The sequence below is a fragment of the Anabrus simplex genome, chromosome 5, assembly GCF_040414725.1.
Source record: "Anabrus simplex isolate iqAnaSimp1 chromosome 5, ASM4041472v1, whole genome shotgun sequence".
Classification (NCBI taxonomy): Eukaryota; Metazoa; Arthropoda; class Insecta; order Orthoptera; family Tettigoniidae; genus Anabrus; species Anabrus simplex.
In genome coordinates this window covers 325,836,582-325,861,117 of record NC_090269.1, presented here as the reverse complement: position 1 = coordinate 325,861,117, position 24,536 = coordinate 325,836,582, and the positions used below count along the sequence as shown (strand labels likewise).

The following is a 24,536-nucleotide window of genomic DNA, read 5'->3' as shown; positions in this document are numbered from 1 at the left end:
ATCCCAGAGAATCGACCAAGCAAATCTCACAGAAGGAAGAAGTGAAAGGAACTGCCTACTTGCCTTAAATTCACAACACCACAGATCGTATTGCCAAGGTCCTCTGCAAACAAAATATAAAAACCGTGTTTGGCACCGCCACTAAAATTGCTCACAGTCTGAAAAAAATCAAGGACAAATTGTCCCCACTTTTACATCCTGGGGTATACGAAATTCCCTGTACGTGCGGTAAAGTATACATCGGCCAAACATACCGGTCTATTGGTACCCGTATCAAGAACAGGAACGTAATATTCATCTCAACCGACCTGACAAATCGGCAATAGCCGAGCACGCTCTATCGTCGGGTCATGATGTCATGTTCCAAGATGCTCGAGCTCTTACCCACACAAGACACTACAGGTCCAGGATTATTCGGGAAGCTGTGGAAATACGTAGAAATCCTAACAATTTCAACAGCTATTTCTATCAATTCTATCAATTAAGTAATACCTGGTTGCCACCCATTAAGAATTTACGTAAGTAGTTCCCTTCCCTGCCCCTTCACTATTGTTATATCGTCTTGGTGTTTTCCAAATTACTACGTTCCTCGTCGCCAGATGTTTAATTCCAGGCTTATGACTATGTCTTACACCTGTCATATGTTATGCAAACACGTTATGTGAACAGCTTAGTCTGATTGTGATGGTTCAGACAGCTTCCACTTCGAACGCTAGCGTTGTGCCACGTCCTGGGGGCCATCTGGTGGTGAATGAACGTACCATTTCCACTTCTACTTCAATTATAACGTTCCAAATTAAAAAGTGTCATTGTTTAAGAAGCCTTTCTCGTGGACAGTCGAGAAGCGTTAAGAATTTCACAGTATTTTCTTGACATGGCACAAGCCCAAAAGCCTATACAATATCACGTCTATAAGTACGGGCCGTGATAGTATTAATGGCAACTGTTTGAAGATGATATTGTGGTGTGGGGAGGAAACAGAGAGGAAGTTCAAGAAAAAATCGGCATACGGAGTGAGATCATTGATAATTATAGAATGAAAATCAGTGTGGAAAAGAGTAATAGCAAAACCTTGAAATTGTGGAGAGTTTCAAGTACGATACTTAGGAAGAAAACTGATGCAGGACTGGACATTAAGATCTGTAAAAGGATTCAACAGGGAAATGCATTCTACCAAACTGTGAAAAACCTAGTGTGAAGGAAGGAAGTCTGTAGTGTAAAGAGGTAATGTACAAGATGTACTACTGCCCAATTCTGACATATGCAGCGGAGATCTGGGCACCGCAAAAAGACAAGATAAAATCCAGGCCAGTGATATTAAACTTTTAAGAAATATAATAGGAAAGACAAGGAAGGACAGAATAAGAAACAAGGACATCAGGAAGGAAATCGAAGCGAAAAAGCTCTTCAAGAGAATGAACAGGGATGAACTTACATAGTTTGGACATGTTAATAAGGATGGAAGAGGGAAGGATGCTGAAGTGGATGATGGAAATACAGGTAAAAAGGAGACCCAGACTATGGTGTCTGAAAACTATGAAGAAAAGTATAATTAGAAGAAACCTCGACTGGAGCAAAGTTAAGGAGGAACAATGGTGGTTGAGTAGAGGAAGATGGAAAGATGCCATACACATCCCAACCTGGCAGGAAGTGGATGGGGGAAATGGATGAAGATGATAAGGATGTAAAGGAGGGAGTGTGTATGTCTCTGGTAAGGCCCAAATTAGAGTATGGTTCCAGTGTATGGGACCCACCTCAGGATTACTTGAAATGTGAACTGGAAAATATCCAAACGAAAGCAGCACGTTTTGTTCTGGTTGATTTCGAACAAAAGAGTAGTGCTTCGAAAATGTTGCCAAATTTGAGTTGGGAAGATATGGGTATGTTTGCAATACAAGAATTAGTTGGTTCTAATAGCTTGACGTTCTGAAGTTATTCTGAATATTGTCATACATAGTGCATTAGAATGAGTCGGTAAGATATGATGCTATTGTCCATTTCTTGATGCTGAGAGGCAGTTGAAGGGGTTTATACAAGAGTTTCTAAGGGTGTGAAGTTAAAATGAGTATTTACTGTAAGCCTCAATGGGTAGTGAGAAAATGGAGATTGAGTTTCTGATTAGCTGCAGGCTGAAGGTGTGTGAGAACCAGGTGTCTATTGTATGGATGGATGTTTAGCACGGAGACTGCAAAAAAATCTGACAAGACCTTCAATTGTAGAGTGGGGAAAAGTGAATGAGTGGGCGTGGTTGGTGGGTCGATAGTGCGAATCGGGGCTATGAACTCTGGGTGATTTGAGGGAGGTGTCGGACGCCTGAAAAGCCTTACATCTGATATGTTTTTGACATTTTTGACATGCTCTATTGGTGAAAAATATCTAATTCCCTCCATGGGAATTTAGAATTTTCCAAGCGGCGAGAATAGACTGGATGGCTGCCCCCGCAAGTGTTACAGCGGGTGGGGTGTAGGGTGTTGGGGCACTTGTTGGTGACATGATGCTGAGTGCAATGACCGCAGATTGGATGATTTGCTTTGCACTGGGCTGTTGTGTGAGTGTTATAGCGGAGGCATCTTTCACATCTGGTTGACTGTGGAGGTGGAGCACGAGAAGGTTCGACTTTGTGATGGTGGCGATGTATTGATACACCACTGGCAAGCAGTCTGTCCACGTTGGCTGGTGTTGGCAGAAGAATCCGCACCAGGAATGTTGGCGAGAATAGTCTCTTCTGAAAGTGAAGGATCCACACCACGGATGATGCAACTTAGTAGCTTATAACGTGGTGGTGGTGAGAGGGGTTGAAGAGCTGATCCGATTGTGGTGGCGAGTTGGTTTGCTGCTGTTTCCCCGTTGATTTGAATGATGATTCCTTTTGAAGTCTTCCTGATATGAGCAATGTCCTGTCGGCGCATGTTGTAGCGAAGAAGTGTGGAGAAGATGGCTTGAGGTGTCATATTCTGGAGAAGGGTTAAGGAGGAGATATGCACATGTGCCGGAAAGGGTTTGCTGGAGAAATCGGAGATGGTTGATGGGTCGTCTAGTGCAAGAAGTGGAGGAATATTCAAGCTGAGAGGAGATGGGGGTAGTGGTGGTAGTAGATGGGGAAATATGCTGTATGGTGGTGTCCATTGGAAGAGAAGATGCGGCTGCTGTAGGCGTCTGTGGCGCAGGTGCTGAGTCCATGGCCAGGGAATGCAGAGCATGCGTTCCCTAGGGGGCCGGTTGATGCGTCATCCTCTGGTACTGAGTTCGCAGGTTGTCCGGATGTGTAGCTGGATTTGCTGGCAGAAAGCGTTCGGCGTAATTCGGAGCTGCGTAGCTGGACATGAGAGCCGTGTGGAAGGCTACGGTGGCGGTGCCTAGGGCGAATTGTCCAAAGCTGGAGATGGAGGTGGTGGTGGTGCAGGTGGTAGCTGTGGTAGTAGCAAGAGAATATGGCGTGTAGGGGTACATGATTGTGATGTACTTCAGACCCCGAAGCAATGTAATTTAGAAGGAATTGGTAGACATGGATTAAAGCTAAGCTGGTGATGGGCACGTCCCGAGGTGAGACCTCACTGATTTACGTTCGTCCACCTGGCTAGCCCAAAATTTTTAAGAAGCAATAAACCTTCGTGGATGCTTTTGGTGTTGCAAACAGTCGGACGGCGAAGGATGATCCATATATCCATCGTATATCCATATATCCCATTATGGCAATCCACATCACATACGAGTGTTAAGCTATTAGCCCCAGTTAAGAATTGCTGGTATATCTAAAACACTGAATGTATGTTGAATATTAAAGCTTGAAATTTTCTTCACCAAACGAAAACGAAATATAATTGATGCAGTAGAGGGTTAAGAAATGAGGTGCTCAACTAAGTGGCATGTAATTAAAATCGAGGCACTTCTACCTTTCAATGTATGAAAGGTGGAATTATCTTAATTGTAATTAGATAGCGTCCATGCAGATACCTATTAATGAAGTTTAAGTGGTATGTTCCAAAATGTCCATGGAGAGATGGTGTGAAATAAAATACAAAAATAGGAAAGATAATATGAAAATAAAATTGTAATTCAAGGGGACAAATATTCATTTATAGACAGAGGAATTAGGAATTGGAGTTATTTATGGTACCGAAGGAGGTGCTCAATAACTTCTTAGACATGGTTAACTGTTCAAATTTCTGGCCTAAGGATCTGCTGGTTAGGCGATTTTCTTTACGCTCCACTAAAAAAACCAGTACGCATCTCGATACACGCAATTAAGCAACAGGATGACCCCTCCCCTCAAGAAATCAAGCTGCTGTCTTGGAACACTGAAGGACTACTAGGTATAGCTCATTCAATTCGAGCAATGCTGCAGACGTGTGATGTTGCAATATTTGTGGAAACTTTTTAAACATTGGAATGGAATGTTAATAGCCACTATTCAGCGCATGTTCTAGCTTACGAAGGACCTACTGGAAGACCTAAAGGAGGAATTTCTTGTTTTTTCTCCGATAAATTCTCGCCTTTCATTGTACAGCGAAAGTCCCAGAATGCTCTTGTAGTGCGCACTAGACTGTGTGTTCTTATTGGTGTTTATTTTCAACCTTACGCCACTTCAACAGACATTATTGATGAAATCAGCCGCTGTTTACAAGTGACAAAAAGAGAGGATACAGTAATCCTTGCGGGAGATCTTAACTGCCGTATAGGCATTCCACTTCAGAAAACAAAAGAGGTCAGTAGTTACTTAGAGGAGGAGGGCTTTCATCTACTCAATAATAAGGATCAGAGGACATATATTTGCTACAATGGCATGAGTACGATAGACCTTGTAATCATTAACTCAAAATTAACTTTAATGTCAAGTAGTTAGAGCAGAAACAGAAAAAACCATTTACCAGTTGAGACGAGATTGAAACTAGTTAACTTTTACACATGCCCAGAAGTACTACCAACTCAAGTGAGCAGGCGGATTGATCTGTCCTTAATTGGTGACTCGGAAAATAGGACACTTATTGAAAAATTACAAAGTGGCACTCTGTCAGAGGCAGCAACAAAACTAGAAAAGATCAATAAAAAGGCTGTCATCTCCAACGACATCCGCCAAAGAAAAGCGAAGCCTTGGTTTACTATGGCGTGTTTCAATGCAAGGAAAATTGCTTTACAAGCCTTACAGGATGCAAAAGTGCAACGGACAAAGGAACGGTTAGCAGTTTACGCTACGTTAAGAAGAGATTATAAAGTCATTGTCGCAGAAGCAAAAAACAGTTCAGAGAGAAGGAAGAGAAACTACTAATTGAGGAAGCGAAACAGATTCCATGTAAAGCCCTTCGCCCAAGGCAACCATCGTTCCCAAGGAATATACCGATGAGTGTGTAGGAGACACATCTAACTGCAATCCTACAGGAGAGAGATATGCGGCAGGTTAACTTTCATTTACCCCGCACGGAGGCTAGTGTCCATTACGAGGAATTCACACTTGATGAAATATCAGATACCATCAAGAAAGCATATGGCCCTGATCTCTTATTCAACGAACATTTGGAAGCTGCTTTCCCAATGTTACAGAACTCGATATCACTACTGCTAAACGAATGTTTGCGTCAAGGTAGAGTACCAGAAAGTTGGAAACGATCGACAATCAAGATGTTATATAAAGGGAAAGGTGATACAGCAGATCCAAATTCTTATAGAGGTATTGCACTGGAGTGCTTTAGTTCATAAACGCATTACAGAGTTCATTGTGGACAAAATCCCAGATTCCCAATTTGGTTTCAGGAGTGGTAGGTCAACACTTCAGGCAGTTCAATGCCTTCAACAGGACATACAGGAAGCCTTGGAACAACCTAGAGGAAAACTTCATGCCATCTTCATTGATTATTCAAAGGCTTTTGACACGATTGACAGAACTATTCTTTTAGAGAAATTGCAAAATATCACCGACCATAGTTTCTATCTTCTTCCACTAATCAAAGATCTGCTCACCAGCAAGTGGATAGAAATCAGTGACGGCATTACCAGATCAGGTCCTATTTTACAAACTATTTGTGTACTCCAAGGTGACCCGTTGAGTCCTTTGCTCTTCATTATTGCAACAGCAGGCATTACAAAATTGATAACGTCTAGTAATGTCAAATTACTCATGTATGCAGATGACATGGCCTTAACGTCCATCTCAGAGTCTGACCTGCAAAGTAATTTTAACAAAGTGAGTAAATGGGCTGAAGATACTAAGACTGAACGAGGATAAGACCATCTCGATGTCTTTTAGGAGAGGAGGCAAGAAGGGAACTATGGGGACCGGCAGTTAAGATCAGTATCAAGTTTCCGGTACTTGGGAACAACATTTCAATCAGCTGGAAAACAATTTTCCCTTCATGTCAAAGAAAGACTAAACGCGGCCATTAAAGCAATGGGTGACATCAAACTTCTCAGGAGCTTGTCGCTGACAACGGCCATAAAGTTGTTTCATCTCAAAGGCAGTCCAATTACGTCCAACGGGATAGAAAACATATGGGTGCATTTTACCAAGGCACAATTGCAAAGTTTAGAGAATGTAAAATCAGCATATCTTAAAAGAGTACCTTGTCTATCCAAGTACACTCCCTCGCGCCTCGTTTACGTACTGACAAGAGAATTGTTCTATGTAGAAGAGCTCTATCTAAAGTTCCTGCTCCCCATCACCACGGCGTATAAGGTACTACTGCAGGAACTTCTTCAAAAGAGGAACGACATGTCGGATGATTTTTACCTCAGTGACGCAATGATTAACTTAGAGTGGATGCAAGGAGGTTATAAATTAAGACATATATCAACAAGGCTCGCCGTGCATGGATTTCACCATAAACTGTGTGAATCCAAGCAATTTCATGACCCCTGCCATGACTGTAAGTGCAGAAGATGTGGTGAACTCTGTGAGAGATACCATGTACTAAAATGCAAATTGAGAACAGAATCTCTGAGAAACTTTTGTGAGACAGTGTAATTGTATACTTGTATTTATGCACATTGTGCGCAATTAAATATTTATTAATAATTTAAGGAAAATTAGGTAAACAACCAATAGAGAATCTGCCACCTCGACAAGAGCCTTAAATATGCAGTTCAGTAGAGATTAAAAAACCCCACACAAAGTCATGAAATACGGGGTTAGAATAGAACGGAAGGTGATAGAGTATCTACATGGGAAATAGGAAACGGAGTGAAGCAAAATTAGCAAAACCTAGGAGAAGCATTGCCAGATTCAGCTGGAGCCCCGTAGTCGCCACCAACGTCGTAGATGATGTGAGCTTCTTGGGAAAACACTGTGTACGTACTTATGTGTAAACTGACTGAGTACGTTGTTACAGAGTATACTATACTGCGCAGACCCAATATCCTACGAACTGGCGATTAAACGAAATATATAATTTAACAATCTGCTGACCAACGAAACTGATAAATCTAAACATTAAAGAACCATAATTTGTAGTTTAATGCTCTTTTGATTGATTGCTATATTATAACCTGTCTTTCACCCTAGTGTATTCGCTACAAATTCTCTTGAAGTATTGTAATGCAAGCTAATAACGCATATTTACGGAATAATAGTAATAAGATAACACTACTCTTACTTACATTGTCGAAGAGAGATAGAAATAAAACGTAATGCTGATAACTTCAGCAGTGGACTCAGTGTATCAAGAGCAGCAGACAAATACACGTGTACTGCTAATCAAAGAGAATGCTGTAATAGCGTAAATCGACGAGTACTTAGTACCCGCGTACACGTTTCATAGCTGTTATTGGTTACTTTACCATAACAGCCATTCAATGATGAAGGCTAATGTTGCCAGAGTGGGAAGTGGGAATCTATATCAGGAGCAGGAGAAGCTTTCTCCCAAAATTCTTGACAGTTAAGGAAAGAACGGGTAATTCACACGTTTGGGTCTAGAAGGATGCTACTGACAGTCAGTTTACCAGGGAAAAAAAAAAAAAAAAAAGAGAATGCAATCAGGGTCTGATCACTGTACCTGTATCAGTTATGACATAATCTAAATTCAATTGACAACACTGTCATTCTTAAATAGGTAGGTATTTTAAGATGGCGGAGCATGACCATATGCAGTTATGTCTCTCGTGTGCTTCATGTGCTAACGTCAAATCTTGCAGACCTTGTGCACTAATTCTGCTTCTAGAGATAAACAGTTCGTGTTTTTACAAGTGCTATTTAACATCTACATATACATATTTTTTAGATCATTTTTTATCCAACCACTTTTGAGAAATTCGACAACATGCCTATTGGAGACAAGTTACAAACAATGTGACGTCAGTACTAGCCTATGTGTTCAGATTCAAATAATGTGACAAATCTGTTTATGGAGGAGGTATAATGTATATCTATCCCCCCACGTCCAATATGCTGGCGAAATAAATCTTCTGAAAATACATAGAAAGACAGTGCAACATATAACGGTGAGCGTGGCCAATTTATTAATGCAATAGTACCCAGAACGATTTACATAAATGCCTCGTTATTGAAAAATAATTCCTTATTTCCTCTCTAGGATAGTTCCTATATTCCCTATTAGTATGTGGAAGTGAGGAGTAGACGGAGTTTTTAATTAACACTACCTTCTGTGTTCCCTTAATATGCATGATGAAATATCCGGTCATATACTGGAGTTTTAACCTAAATGTGGAGAAGTGTTGATTGAATAAAGCAGATGACTAAAGAAATATTATTGCTAGGTAAAGGTATAATACTGAAATTTTCGTGTTAGTAAAGAAAATTGGACGTATCGCTGCAATGTGTTAATGCTTCGCGCCAGTTAATCTGGGCTATATAATGTGTGAACGAAAGGAAAATCTCCCCAACCCTTGTTTTGGTCGAGTCTATTATTGGAATGGTTTCGATGGAGGGAGGGGAAGAGTGGAGGATTGTTTTGGTTTGTACTCCAGTAGTTCCTCGACATTATATTGCCTGAATTATATTCTTTCTGGCATTTATAGCTCGTACGAGTATACGGGAAAATTGTATTATATCCTCCCAGTAGTAAATATACGAATATCGATGTTCATTAGATCGTCAAGCGTCTCAACCAATGGGACGGATTGGACGAGTCCAAAAAAAAAAAAAAAAAAAAAAGTTGGCTGCGACCTGCTTGGCGTTGTTGCTCTCCGCACTGTGTTGATCGGCCATGATTCTGAGTTGGTCACCTGCTGAAATGTCGAGACGGGAGTTGCGGGAGCATTGTTTTCTCTTGCCCGTTACTCGTTGTGTGTTTGATTTCAAAGTGACAATTCGTGTTATTACGAAGTAACAGCGTGGTTTTACTGCAGACATTTCTGGGGTGAGTGTTGTTTCATTTGCATGTGATTTTAGTTGTATGGAAGGAACGTCGTGTTTAGTGTACTCTACCAGGCTATGCTGCGAAATGTTCTCAACGAAAAGGAGTTTGTAGGTCACTTCTTCGTGCAGTTGTGCGTTATATTACTCGTATTTAAACGTGATTGAATGCAAGGAAGCTGTCCTTCAAAACAAGTTTATCATTCGCTTCAGTTTGAAATGTTTGGAAATATAAAGCTCTTTTCTATCGTGTTTCTTGCCCTCATCAGCTGTAAGACTTCATAAAGAGTTTCGAAGGTATGAGGAATATAACAGTGTATTAAAAAGGCGGGGCAGTGACGTAAAGGTTGTGTTTTTGAAGCTAACCATGTGAGAGTAGAAATCGAGTTCTTTGGAGATTGATTAATACAATACAGTGTTGCCTTTCTGTTTTTGTTTACTCACCTTGCCGGCCGTAGATTAATTTTTGAACCCCGGCTTTAAACACCAACTAATCTGCACATCGTTAGGTGCTTGTGCTGTGCTCGGGATATGCGAAAGTCGTCCTTATTGTACGGTCTGTACAAGGACGACAGTCGCTTCATCGTCGCATGTATCGATTCATTCAACCTGACTGCGAGGGGGGAGGAAAGAAAAAGAGAGAGAGAATGTCCAGAGTACGTCGTTGCCAGACAGTAAAATATCATCGAGAACAACACTCTATTACTGAATGTAATGATTTTATATTTTGCTAGAGAAGGATTTGATTTTTATATGGTTAAGGGTGAATGTGAACGCTTGTTCAAATTCCAGTCATTCATTTCGATAAGAAACTGTAGAGTTTGTTTATTTTCGCAACATTGGATGGAGACTACTCTTGGAGAAGTGCCGAGTTCCTTTTTCTTTCCTTTTTTCCGTGTTTAGTTTCTGCAGTAGACAGCCTAACTGGTTCCTCGTTTTGGTCACTTTCTTTCTGAGGTGTTAAGCATGGGAAATATTGCGTTGATTTATAGAATCCGTATTGTGAGCGACAGTATTGAGGAGTGTTATGTGACCTTTCAGAAGTATCCCGGTTGTATACATTCCCCCAGGAAATTGCCAACATGAAAATTGGATCGAACGACTGATTTGGGATCCTTGAACAAAAAGCTGAGAGTAATATTGGTGTGTGGTACGTTTTAAGACTGGGGGCATATTTCTCTTGTGGAGTAAAACGCGAGGGCGTGGTCAGAGGTCATAGAATTACCATTACAACTTATTTTAACAGTTAATTTATTTACTAATAAACTGTAGTTCATTACGTGTGAATCGTCCATAATGGTCATCAGGCACTTGAGAAAATATGTTAAAGGGAAAGGGACAACATTCAGTACTGGCATTAACATGATCAACTTCACTGTACAAAAGGATAATGGATGTGTTTATAATAAATTCTCTCCGTTCTCTTGTCTTCTACATCTGCGCATGATCATTCCCGCCAGCTGGCAGTGTGCCCGCAATAAGCCCTACTGCTTCATGGGAGTTTTTAAGGCCATCCCAAACACTGCGGCGAACAGAGTTTACCTCCCACTTCTCCGCCCGCCTACTGTTTGCCCGGGCGATGTTGTGTTGCCCAGATATGCTCACTGAGGGGCCCGCTGACAAGTCTGAACACACAATAATGGGGATGGGTTACTCTCCTTGGAGCATGTCTCTTAAGTCTGATATGTTGATCAACTAATTTTTAGACAGCTTTTCTATTCACTACTTGGTTTTGGAGTGGGCTTAGATATGGAAGTTTACTTTAATCACTTATTTCCTGTCTTTGTTTCCTTAACTGTATAGTTCTTTCCCGAGACTTTTCGTTGTACCCGGCGTAAATTTACCATTATTAATGTTCGTTAAATTTGATAACGATTGCATTAGAGCATTTAATATGCCCTCTAACTTTATATTGTCTGTTTAGAAGATTTAATTTCTATGAAATTATTAGAGATTTCAAGTATTGAGCAGGTTATCAGCTGATTGATTCGCGCCATTTCGTTTACAGCTGTATGAATTATGGATCATGCTTGTGATAAAGCAGAATCAGGCTGCGTGTCATTTCGGTACCAAATTGCGAAAGAGTTGATTTTCTGTTACAATAAATTAGTTACGAACGATGGAAGCATCTGTCTTACCGTCTTTGTGTTCTTGCATTATAGGAATGTTCGGTTTCATATTCATTTCGCTACTGGTGGTCCATGTTGATGTTTCACCGCTCCATACCAACGACCTCCTCGTCCGTGATGACGCTTGAGTGGCCCTGAAGGAGAGGCCCCGAAATGCGCGTAATTCCATTATCTGTGCGTAGTACCTTCCAGCTACTAGCTCGTCTGTTCTGTGCCAGATTTTACGATGTTTTCGTGTGCATATATACAGTTTTCTTGAACGCGTGGTTGTTATATATCATTGTAATTTGGTGAATTGGGACATTTTAGGCTTTTCATTTCTTTAAAGTTTGTTTTGAAGTCCTACTTATCTGTGCAAGCTTTGGTAATATTTCCTTATGGATTGTTCAGAATTACACGTTCGCTGCGTCAACACCAAGAGAAAACCAAGGTAAATTTCCATATATTCAGTACCTCGGTAATATTTTGTAGACTATTCTGTTCAAATAATGTGAAGAACTTTACATTTTTGTGTGATAGGTCTTCAGTCTTAACCTAACGTGGCAAACGAAAGGGCTGTGCTTGGATTGAACTCTCTTGTTTACTAATAAAAGCTCACGTATCTAGTGTTCTGAATAAGTAGCGAGAGTTCATTCTTACGGTTTCCCGCAAAGTGTAGAATTCTAGACCTGTATTCTTCCACGTTTGCGTAGCTGAGGATTTTCTCGGTACGAAGGAGCAGGGAGATCTTCCAGTAATTTGTGGAGCAAAATTTCTCTCATTCCCTGGTAGTTGACGTTTAGCTTCGTCTTATGGTTATAGGCTACTGAAATATTTGAGGGATGCATAACATTATTCTTTGCCTGTTTGCTAATGCTTAGCGAAGTATGCCATATACAGGGAGAATTCAAAACATGTTCTTAACTTCAATTTCATAAATCATGGAATTATAATTTTCCAGTCATCTACATTTTTGTATGTTGGGATGAGTAAACTCCCTTTCTAATTGGTACATTTGATCCTTTGGTGCCCTTGACTCAGTATATGCCTTTGGTATATTTATTGCTTAAATAGAAAGTAACTTTTAAATTTCCACATTTAGGAAAAAATAGATTATTTTGTGTCAGAGTATTGATGACTTCCACAACACAGTCGGTGTTCACACGGTATCTGCACAGAAGTGTGCAACATCTGTTCGTTTTCTCTTAAACATGTGCAATAGTTTGTAGTTCCTCACAGTCACAGAATGGACTTCACTTCAAATTATTCTCACGTTATGAGATTGCCCTGGGTTCTTGGGTTATTACTGCTGGAGTGGTTTTGCAGTCTCCCTGTTGCTAGATCCAGCTGTTCTCTGAGAGGTAGAGTTTCACTTCCCCCTCCACTTGGGGAGAAATTGTGTCCTTGCTCACCACAGGACCCGGTAAAGCTTTACTTCTCGCAGCCCAGCGTTTATAACATTATAAGGGAGTTAAAATAATGCAAATCTTACTTGTAATTCCTTTTAGAGGAGCGATGTGTTCATTGCGGTGTCTGTAAACCAACACTCCCGCCCCAAGAAGTATATTTACTTTTATAACCTAATGAAGAGCAGCACCCGCTATCGGCCATGTCTAAAGTAGCTACTCGCATTCTTATTGGTCAACGTGAACAGAATGTGACGTCATTGCCATCAATGCTGATAAATACATTGCGTTACCAACCCCGGCTGAATTAAAGCACAAACACTATGTAAAGGAAACTATGTTCCACACGAAACTAGATACCTAGAGCCGCTTCGCGGCTTCTAACCGTCTTATCCTAACCGTCCGCACGGCAAGAACAAGTCCAGACCAATCGTGTAAGAATAATCACCACCACCAGGTATCGAAACTAGATGCCTAAGGCCGCTTCGCAGCTTCTAACCGTCCAGGCCAATGGTCTTGTGCAGATCCTATCGTAGCCGTCCGCACGGCAGGAATCTTGCCCAGATCCTATCGTAACCGCCCAGATCGTATCCTAACCATCCGCACGGCAAGAACAAGTCCAGACCAATCGTGTAAGAATAATCACCACCACCAGGTATCGAAAGTAGATGCCTAAGGCCGCTTCGCGGCTTCTAACCGTCCAGGCCAATGGTCTTGTACCTGGCCTAAGGCCGCTTCGCGGCTTCTAACCGTCCAGGCCAATGGTCTTGTACCTGGATGTAACAATAGACCAATCGTGTAACAATAATCATCAACACGTTCTCGTTCCTAAGTCCACATTAGTTCCTAAGTACAGACGTTGGCAGAACTGACCACCAGTTTTGTGGTTGTGTAAAGAAACGACAAACAAACGAGAGTCGCTCCGCGCGCGGCTAAATGTAGCGAGCGCTGGGCTGCGAGAAGTAAAGCATTAATACAGGACCCAACAAACTGTTCTTGGGTGATTGTTCGGGGCAATGGTGGTGTTGTGGAAACTCTTCCTGGACGTTAGTCTCTCAGGTGGAGGTCGGAGTTTGATGTCAAACAGTGGGTTGGTCCCATTGTAGTTCACCCTTCTTATGCTTTTCCACAATCCCTATGCATCAAGTGGAGCAATACCTGACAGACAGTAAAGTTTCTCAGTGGGAGTTTTTCAGGCATCCTGTAACCACTGCAGGTTTCATTGAGAGCTGTAGCCACTCTGTGGGGCTGGGCTGAACCCCACTGGGCTTGCATGCTCTGCTATGGGGAAACTAAGAGTAAGAGCTCATGTTTGCCTCTGATCATTGTGTAACTGTATTACTTGCATCTCGCATACTGAGAGTAATGGTGTGAAAGCTGTATTTCTTGCACCTCTTTTACTGTTAAACTATTTTGTGCATTCTAAATACAGTACGGTATGAAATAACTTGTAATGGATGGTTGACCTTGCAGTTATGTGATGAATAGAGAATTGTCTTTCTTATGTTATCAGTATTGTAACTTTGTGTAGTTACTATTAACATGTTAAATGCTGAGGGACCGGCCCCTAGTGTGCTTCTCGCCACTGCGCATGACCCAGATCCGGTCTGCGTTACCATGCCATTTCTAAGCAGTCGGTGTGTACCATAATCATCTCAGCTCTTGACGAAGGCAGAATGCACCTTGAGTAGTAGGTGGATGATTTTTTTTTGCCTGTTCGTTGCTCACGTCATTTGGTGATTTTTTACTATTGTGGCAGTAGTGGGACCAAATGTTATAACTTTGATTTATATTTAAATTGTTTTTATCGTGAGTGTGTGATGGCTCATTGTCCTGTTGATGTGTCAGACAGTGATGATGAGTTTACGAGTGAAGGAAGTGCTGATTTTGAAATGGAAAGTTAGGATGAACCTGAACTCAACCCAACCTGGTCAAATCGAACATTCAGCTTGAAGGAAAGATTGGAAAGAAAACAAACTGTTCGTGTCGGTACCAGGAGAAAACAAGCCAAGACTGGTTTCTATTGTTGCCTGATAACAATTTTTTGGAATTTGTTGTGAGACAAACAATTGTGCGTTAAAGTTGTTTTGTGGGCCAGACACAAAGGAGAAATCGCACATTACGAGATGGAAGGATGTTGATGTCTGTGAAGTAAAGACATAGGAATATTGTGAATTAGCAGACTCCAAGATTATTCGAAAACTCACAGGCTTTTCAACGTTCCTGTGTTTTGACAGTATATGAACCGGGATTGCTTTTTACTTATACTGTATTACGTTGCCTACACTTTTCCCCGGTTGGACCTATCAATGATGCCAAACTCCAGTAAAGGAGACAAATTGATTTTTTTCTACCTCTACCTGCATAAGCAGCATCAAAGAGGTATATCATCGTAGGAGTCACCTGATCATAGTTTTCCGGCATTTGAGTCGGCTGAGGCTTGCTATCACTGTCATTACTGTTAATTTCACAATGTCTCACTTCAATAAAATTACTTCCTTTATCTATTAATTCTGTAATATGGTCAATATTGCCAGCATTGTTCACATGTTGTGTCGCCGTCTTGATCACGTGTAAACATTGAAATTCCAAAGCAAAGAGGATGGAATATTTACAGATACGGAACTCCTTAGGGTAGTAAAAGAAAACTTCTAATGATGCTTGACAACTTCGTATGTGTCTTATCCGCTTCATTCTATCACTGTCGTAGACTACCTTGCCTTCTCCACAGTGTTCTAAAAACACTCGCACTTAAACAAGAAATACATAAGCAGAAAATTAATTTCCTTAAAGACTTTCATTAAAAAATATTCTGTAAAATTGTCAGGAATATGTATTTTCAAACCTGCTTGCCCGGTAAATGCAATTTATTGGTGATAGGAACGGAATCTACATATTCGGGTGAATTTACGGTAGTGTGAAGAAGTCCTGTCACCACCACCTGTTGCCGGTAGAACAATATTGAGAATATCACTGTCATCTATCACAACATATTTTCAACACCACTTGGTTCTCCTGAACTCACTTTCACTACATAAATCATTATCACAGTACAATTATCTTTTAATATTGCCATTTTGCAAACAACACGAAACATAGCGCTATCAGGAAACCGCAATAAACAAACAGTGGCTACTGTTGTTCTTTTGTCTGTATCTTGTCAATGCAAGGAGGATATATACGCGCACTGCTATTGCAAATAGAATATCTTCACAATTCCAACGTTATGCAACAGATGAAGTTTGCGATCGTGTTTGGCTCCAATCAAAGCAAGTAAGATATAGCTGCACAAGCCGGAGCACGTATTCAGGCTGACACTGTGCGACGGTAATAAGGAGCCCTAGTATGTACTCGGGCAAGCAGCGAAGGAGTTAAGGATGCGCTCGTGAATGGTCGGCTGTTGAGAGCGCTCTTGCATTATTGCGGTGATAAAGTAGTTAAAACCTATTGAAATTGCTTAATTTTGTGTGTGTGTGATCATTTAGTGCTATTTATATGTTGGTGTTTAGTGCTTGTTGGTAGAAATTAGGAGTAGTGGTATTTATTTGCATTTAATAACAAGTGGTTCAGTTGGTGTTCACTAGATTACGTTTTCTAGGTTAAGTAGGCTAGCTAGGTGTACCTTGTTTCGAATTTAGGTTTTTTAAAAAGTATCTGTAGGTTCGTTGGTATAATACTTACAAAGGCAGATTATCAGAAGGAGTTAAACTTCCACAGCTTTTCTGGTATTTCCTGTAAATATCTGTTCAAACTATCACGAAGGTCGTAATTTATTCAGTTAAATAACACTATATGCCTGTAAACTTCGATTTAAAAAGAAGTTAAAGAGAATACACAATACTTCACTGGATAATTATGGTACGCAACAGTGAGTGCAATTGGACTAGAGTGACTGAATGGGTTGATATATTTCTAGAAAATAGATCTCAGAGAATTAAGAGTAGGCAAAGCTTTATCTGACTCTGTAATAATTAAGAAGGGAATTCTTCAAGGCAGTATTATTGGTCCTTTATGTTTTCTTTTATTTACACACACACACACACACACATGATATGAGTAAAGAAGTGGAATCCGAGATAAGGCTTTTTGCAGATGATGTTATTCTGTATAGAGTAATAAATAAGTTACAGGATTGTGAGCAACTGCAAAATTACCTTGATAATGTTGTAAGATGGACAGCAGGCAATGGTGTGATGGTAAACATTTGATCCTGTAATAATTAAGAAGGGAATTCCTCAAGGTAGTATTATTGGACCTTTATATTTTTTAAATATATATAAATGATATGAGTAAAGAAGTGGAATCAGAGATATGGCTTTTTGCAGACGATGTTATTCTGTATAAGGTTATAAATAACTTACAAGATTGTGAGCAACTGCAAAATGACTTTGATAATGTTGTGAGATGGACAGCAGGTAATGGTATGATGATAAACTGGTTTAAAAGGTTGTGAGTTTCACAGATAGGAAAAGTCCTCTCATTTCTAATTACTGCGTTGATGGGGTGGAAGTTCCTTTTGGGGATCACTGTAAGTATCTAGGTGTTAATATAAGGAAATATCCTCATTGGAGTAATCACATAAATGAGATTGTAAATAAAGGGTGGCACCCTGATGTAGGGGTAGCGTGCCTGCCTCAAGCCGGAGGCCCCGGGTTTGATTCCCGGCAAGGTCAGGGATATTTCTATCGACCTGCGGCTTGGTTCGTGGTCCACTCAGCCTATGTGATTAGAATTGAGGAGCTATCTGATGGTGAGATGGCGGCCCCAGTCTTGAAAGCCCAGAATAACGCCCGAGAGGATGTGACGTGCTGACCACACGACTCCTCGTAATCTGCAGGCCTTCGGGCTGAGGAGCGGTCGCTGGGCAGGCCAAGGCCCTTTCAGGGACGTAAAGTTCTGTGGAGTAAATAAAGGGACAGATCTCTGCACATGGATGTTAGGGTGTTTAGCTGGTGTAGTAAAGATGTAAAGGAGAGGGTATATACTGTAAGTCTCTGGTAAGACCCCAACTAAAGTATGGTTCCAGTGTATGGGACCCTCACCAGAATTACTTGATTCAAGAACTGGAAAAAATCCAAAGAAAAGCAGCTTGATTTGTTCTGGGTGATTACCGACAAAAGAGTAGCGCTACAAAAATATTGCAAATTTTGGGCTGGGAAGACTTGGGAGAAAGAAGACGAGCTGCTTGTCTAAGTGGTATGTTGCAAGAGACAATTCTCACGGTTGGTCTGTATTGAAGCCGACTATAAGCAAATTATCACAAAATAACTCATTCTATCGTACCACCTATTCAATACATGCCACGTGCTATGTGGGTGAAATTTACATAATACTATGTACACTTCTTAGGGACATGTTTCGCCCCTTGTTAAGGGCATCATCAGCCTGTAGGTAACCTTAAGGTCAAAAGTCCGAATCATTAACCAGTCATACAGGGAATACACTGAAAATATGTTACACTTTAAAATCATCTTAATTTAACATCCTACAATTATAATATAGAAAAAAATGTCTATTACAAACTAAGAATATTGAGGTTAAATAGTGTCTGTACTCATGGGAAATAAATTTAAAAAATGTAAATGAAAACTAAAAGAATATTTTAACGAAGATCATGACTTTGCAGGCCTTGGGCTAGTAACGGTCGTGTTAAAGATTTTATTCCTCTTTGGGTATAATAATCTCAAGTATTCTGTATCTGAACTTGATACGAAAACAATGTCCAATAGTTATAAAAAACAGCTAGAGATTAAGAATAATTTGGGCAAATTGAGTGTTGAGAATGAAATGCTGTAACATTTGTAGATTGATCGTATGTTTTTTGTTGCGTAAAGCAGTGTCGTAAATCAAAGTTCAGGCTGTTGCATAATTGTTGAACTGTGTTCTGACGTTACGAACAGTCGTGTGTGAATATCTTACTTGTAGAATTGACTAGTAGCTTTTGAGAGGTATATTGTCTGTAATTAAATAAAAGAGAAGTTAAAATTAGTATTTTGAAGCACGCGTAATGATAAGGAACTTGCTATTTGGTATGTTGATTAAGAGAATAAAATCCCGTATCTTTTTAAATTCCCTCGCCCAAATGTTTCATCCACCAAACCAAATATCAGGTCTCCCCACACTATCCCTGTTAGCGCTCCTCCAGTAACGACAGAAGCACTTAAAGATCAACGTAACCTGTCCTCCCCTCCACACCCCACCCCTCCTTTACCACACAAGTATAACACCAGGAGTAGAAATGTTAGTCAGGCAGGAGGTGCCAAGATGGTCAGTTCTACTTAGCACTACCTTGCCAAGTAAGTCGCTAAGAGTCACTAAGAGTGACTTTTATCCTAAATATTAAGCTATTATAAGCTTCTTATGCCATCTCGAGAACGTGATATCATATTTACCAGATTTCATTTCAACGCAGCAATTTACATACTCTTTTTGAACTTTCACCTAACTACTTGTTACACATTTAAAAAACACGACATTCGTTAAGATCTACAATAAGGATTGATTATAAGGCTTTATCATAAGAGTACTTACAACTACTATATTCTATTTGCTGGTCATTTTATACACATTTGTACCTGAAGCAGTATCCTGATCTTTCTTTCAGGTATGAGATTTTTAGGCTGATGTCCTGATTATGGGTGAAACATGTCCCTATATCTAATTCGTTAAGAACTACAGTATTTCTTAACTTTAAATAAAAAAAAAATTCTTATGTATTGAACAGGTGGCATTATTATCTAGTGTTATTATATGACTTTTAAGTACCTTTCAATACGGACCATAACATGAGATTTGTAACATTTAAGTGGTATGTTCCGACCTGTCAGGTGAAAGATGACTGGGCGAGTTGGCCGTGCGCGTAGAGGCGCGCGGCTGTGAGCTTGCATCCGGGAGATAGTAGGTTCGAATCCCACTATCAGCAGCCCTGAAGATGGTTTTCCGTGGTTTCCCATTTTCACACCAGGCAAATGCTGGGGCTGTACCTTAATTAAGGCCACGGCCACTTCCTTCCAACTCCTAGGCCTTTCCAATCCCATCGTTGCCATAAGACTTATCTGTGTCGGTGCGACGTAAAGCCCCTAGCAAAAAAAAAAAAAAGGTTGAGAGATGGCGTGGAATGACATTGGTAGATGAATAAGTTAGAGTGGTGTCTTTAAAAGCGGGAAAGATCACAATATGAAGATAAAGATGGAATTCAGGAGGACAAATTGGGGCAAATATTCGCTTAAATATAGGAAGGGGAGTTAGAGATTGGAACAACTTACCAAGGGAGATGATCAATGAATATCCAATTTCTTTGAAATCATTTGAGAAAAGGCTAGGAAAACAACAGATAGAGATTGGAACAACTTACCAAGGGAGATGATCAATGAATATCCAATTTCTTTGAAATCATTTGAGAAAAGGCTAGGAAAACAACAGATAGGGAATCTGCCACCAGGGCGACTGTACAAAATGCAGATCAGTATTCATTAATTGATTGTTGGCACTGCACTGTTTCATAGTGATTGAATAAGGTACCTTTATCACAACTTTTATGAATGTCGATTATTTAGGCGCCTACGCTACAGACGGGTGCACAACATCGAAAAAATCAACTCTTGGCACTTCTAGGGTTAAAAGAAGCTTCAGTCTTGTTTTTTTTTGGAACAAATTGGCTACATGCTTTAAGTGATGTAGCTGTTAGTTTGCACTCGTGAAATGGTGGGTTTGAACCCCATTATTAGGAGCCTTGGAAAGGGTTTTTGGTGGTTTCCTATTTTCACATGTTGGGCAAATGCTAGTACAATGAAACCTCGGAATGTGAGTAACTTGGTCTACGAGTGTTTTGCAAGTGAGCAAACATTTTAAATAAATTGTAACTTGATAAGCGAGTGAGGTTCCGCAATACGAGCATTACGTGTGCCTATGATTTTCCCTCCCCTGTTCGTTTGTTGAATGAACAAGATCTTTGGTCCTGTAGTGAAGAAATACCTTTCAGAAAATAATCATCCGCTGTGGGTGGGGGACGCAGATGAAGAATAAACCCACGGTATCCCCTGGCTATCGTAAGTGGCGACTAAAAGGGGCCCAAGGGCCTCTCAACTTGGGAGCGTGGGTTGGTGACCACAGGGCCCTTGGCTGAGATCTGGCATTGCTTCCACTTACTTGTGCCAGGCTCCTCACTTTCATCTGTCCTGTCCGACCTCCCTTGGTCAACTCTTGTTCTTTTCCGACCCCGACGGTATTAGAGCATTCGAGGCCTAGGGAGTTTTTCATTTTCATGCCCTTCATGGCCCTTGCCTTTCTTTGTCTGTTACTTCATTTTTCGAAGTGTCGGACCCTTCTTATTTCTTTTTTTTATGTCTACCCCCTTAGGGTGGGGGATGCAGACGAAGAATACACCCACGGTATCCTCTGCCTGTCGTTAGAGGCGACTAGATGGGGCGACCAAGGGATGATTGTATTAGAACCATGAAACTACTTTTGATTAGTACCATCACGTGGGGAACACCATGGGTTGCCAGTACTTGCAAGTAGTACCACTATATTAGGTACGAAATAGGTTTGTTATTAGTAACAGCAGAGAGTGGGTCACTGTGGGTTTCCAGTACCCGTGAGTCGTACCCTTGTGAGCAACACAACGGGTATGGGCGTTGGCTGTGTTTAGTACCACTGTATGAGTGGTACCGTGGGTCTGCGTTGCCTGTGCTTAGTACCCACTATATGAGGAACACCACGGAAATACCGGTCCCCGTGATTAGTACTCCTAGGTGAGGAACATCATCAGTTTGCGTTGCCTGTGTGTGGCGCCATTATGTGAAAAACACCATAGGTCTGCGTTACCTGTACGACGTCCAATACTTGTGAGTAGTACTATCATATGTGGAACACCGTGAGTACACTACTTTTAATTAGTACCCCAACAAGACAAATACCAGGTTCTCCTTTACTAGCGATAAGTACCATTATGCGGGGCCGTTCCCCTGTGTTTTGGACCCCTTTAGACAACAAGCCTCCTCGATTCAGGATTGTGCTTTAGAAGTGGTCTCTTGGTCAGTAATACTTTTTTTTTTGTAGTTTTTGGGTAGGATCCACTGCTTGTTTTAAATTCACATGCATCCATTCATTCTTCATGCGATTTTTTAAATTTTTGTCAGTGGATGATTTAAAACTTTAAAATTGTCATTTCATTTCGTACCATCAGGGGCCGATGACCTAGATGTTAGGCCCCTTAAAACAACAAGCATCATCAGAAAATAATCTGCCGTTCAAAATCTTGCTGGTTATGGGCAATGCTCCTGCTCATCCTCCAGGCCTTGAGGACGACTTACTGGAGGAATTCAAGTTCGTTAAAGTTTCCTTCCTCCCTACACTACTCCAGCCTATGGACCAGCAAGTCATTTCAAACTTCAAGAAGCTGTACACCAAAGCACTATTTCAGTGATGCTCCAAAATGACCGAAGAAAACAAACCTTACCCTCCGAGAGTTTGGGAGAAATCATTTCCCCATCGTAAACTGCCTGAAGATCATCGATAAAGCCTGGGATGGAGTCACCAAGAGAACTCTCACTTACGCTTGGGGAAAGGCTGTGGTCTGACTGTGTTCTTGGTTATGACTCTGAGGGGATTGTTGGTGACAATGAGCCGCTGATTATCGATGAAATTGTGTCCGTAGGGAAGACTATGGGGCTGGAGGTGAAAGACGTGGACATTGAAGAGCTGGTGGAAGAACATAGCCAGGAACTGAGCACCAACGAACTGATGGACCTGCATCGCGAACAACAGGAGGGGCTTATATAGATCTCATCCAAGGAAGAGGAGGAGGAAAGGTCAATGGAACCTCTCACTTTAACTGAGATTTGGGAGAAGTGCAAAATGTGGGAAACAGTGCAAAATTTTGCAGAAAAACACCACCCGAATAAGGCTTTAGCAGTGCGAGCGATGTATCAGTTCAGTGACAATGCAATGTCACATTTTCATGAAATCCTCAAAAAGAGGCAAAAGCAACAGTCATTGGACAGGTTCCTCGTTAAAGTTGCATGAAAAGAAAACCATTCCAGTGAGCCAACAGATAGTGATCCTGTTGGTGAAATTCGTGCTACACAGTAACTCTTCTCATGTCATCTCTCGTCTCCCTCACACCAACAATGGTTCTGTTGTAAGGAGAAGTGCACTTTAATTTGTTTTACGTTATATTTTGTTTTAGAAATGGTATGCGAATAAATATTTTTGTGTTGTGGACGAATCATTTCTTACGGGAAAATTTGCTTTGAAATAAGAGTGCTTTGGATTACAAGCATGTTGCCGGAACGAATTATGCTCGCAATCCAAGGTTGCACTGTATTACCTTAATTCAGGCCACAATCGCTTCCTTCTGAGTCCTAGCCCATTCCTATTCTATCGTTACCATAAGACCTGTCTGTGTGGATGCAATGTTAAAACAAATAACACTTTCATGGCTTGTATATCTTTCAAAATCAATTGGATTCAGTATCTATTTAAAATAGATTGTGTCTTCCAAAAGCATGTGTTTTGCTGTAGCATACCAGTTTTGATGGAATTTTTAGGTATAATTTTGATTGTCTTACTCATTCTGTCCAGACTTGTTATTCAGCTAGTTTTTAGCCTGTGTTTCATATTGTTCTTCATGTCAGTGTACCCATTGGTCAATATATTTTTTCTCTTAGTATTGTTAGAATTGTTAGGGAGTAGGAATACGTGGCATAAAATGATTTTGTTTTGTGTTGAATATATGTGGAATACTTGCACGATTTCACTTGCCTTCTGGAAGTCACTAAATGGAGTCATTTGCTGGGACTTTTAACTCTCAAGCTTGTGATAATCACAGGACACCTGTCTGAGACTGATACTACTTCTCCTTATGTCAGGCTTCTTGTTCCATCTTTCCTTGTTCTCTTCCTACCCTATTGGTGTGGGGTGGCTTGTGACTGTCAAGTTTAGTGAAACCGGGTAGAAAAAGAAAGGTAACTCTAAAGTACTTAAATAAGTACTGCATCAGTCACTACCTGTAGGTAAAGTCTGTTCAAATGTACATTTGTAATTGAACTGCACAGTATGCAGTCTTTTAACATTTTCTTTTAGGGCATCCAAAATTGCTTTTTGATTTCTTTCTAAAGTTTTCATATTTCATTGGCACTTCAATTGCTCTGTCAAATCTGAATATTTCTGTTACAAGTGTGTTATATATAACAAAGCAACAAATCCTTCTGTTATAAACATAACTAAAAAGCGAGCATGGCCAACAAAATAATTTCTGCAGAGTTAGAGAACATTACATCAATGGGAATTCCTGAAACCTGGATTGTATAATTTACCTTAATGTTAACTTCTTTTGTACCATGTATTTATAAAGATTCAGTAAGGCACCCACACAATTTAAAACTTTCTTCTTATCTTAGTCTTTCCAACTTGAAAATGGTGTTTCTAATAAATCATCTGATGATCTGGTCGTGTGTAGCTTGACATCGTTAAGAAAGAACAATACTTCCTTTATGGTTTTCTGGCAGTGTTCAAGACAATATAATGTGTACTGAAGGCGGGGTAATGTTATCTTGCAAGTATATCATCGTTTAATATTGTTTTTTTGACACAAACATTGCACCACTTGTGTGTCATAACTGGCAGCCATTTTGTTTTAACCGAAAATTGATCCTTAGATAACATTCCGAAGAAAGGCACTTGATATCACGTTTACAATCTTACCTAAAGTGTCAGCCA

General features: G+C 40.5%; 2 protein-coding genes across 2 annotated transcripts in view; one reads left to right on the top strand and one right to left on the bottom strand.

Moving 5' to 3' along the window:
* sel (canopy family protein seele) overlaps positions 1-9,764 on the bottom strand; it is a 344,529-nt gene extending 334,765 nt beyond the window's left edge. Inside the window, exon 1 of the mRNA XM_067147564.2 lies at positions 9,746-9,764. The gene's annotated coding sequence lies outside the window, so the exon portion shown is untranslated. The remainder of the gene's footprint in view (positions 1-9,745) is intronic.
* Positions 9,765-11,623: 1,859 nt separating this feature from the next.
* The window catches only part of Sin3A (SIN3 transcription regulator family member A), a 528,152-nt gene continuing 515,239 nt past the window's right edge, over positions 11,624-24,536 (top strand). Inside the window, exon 1 of the mRNA XM_068227644.1 lies at positions 11,624-11,860. The gene's annotated coding sequence lies outside the window, so the exon portion shown is untranslated. The remainder of the gene's footprint in view (positions 11,861-24,536) is intronic.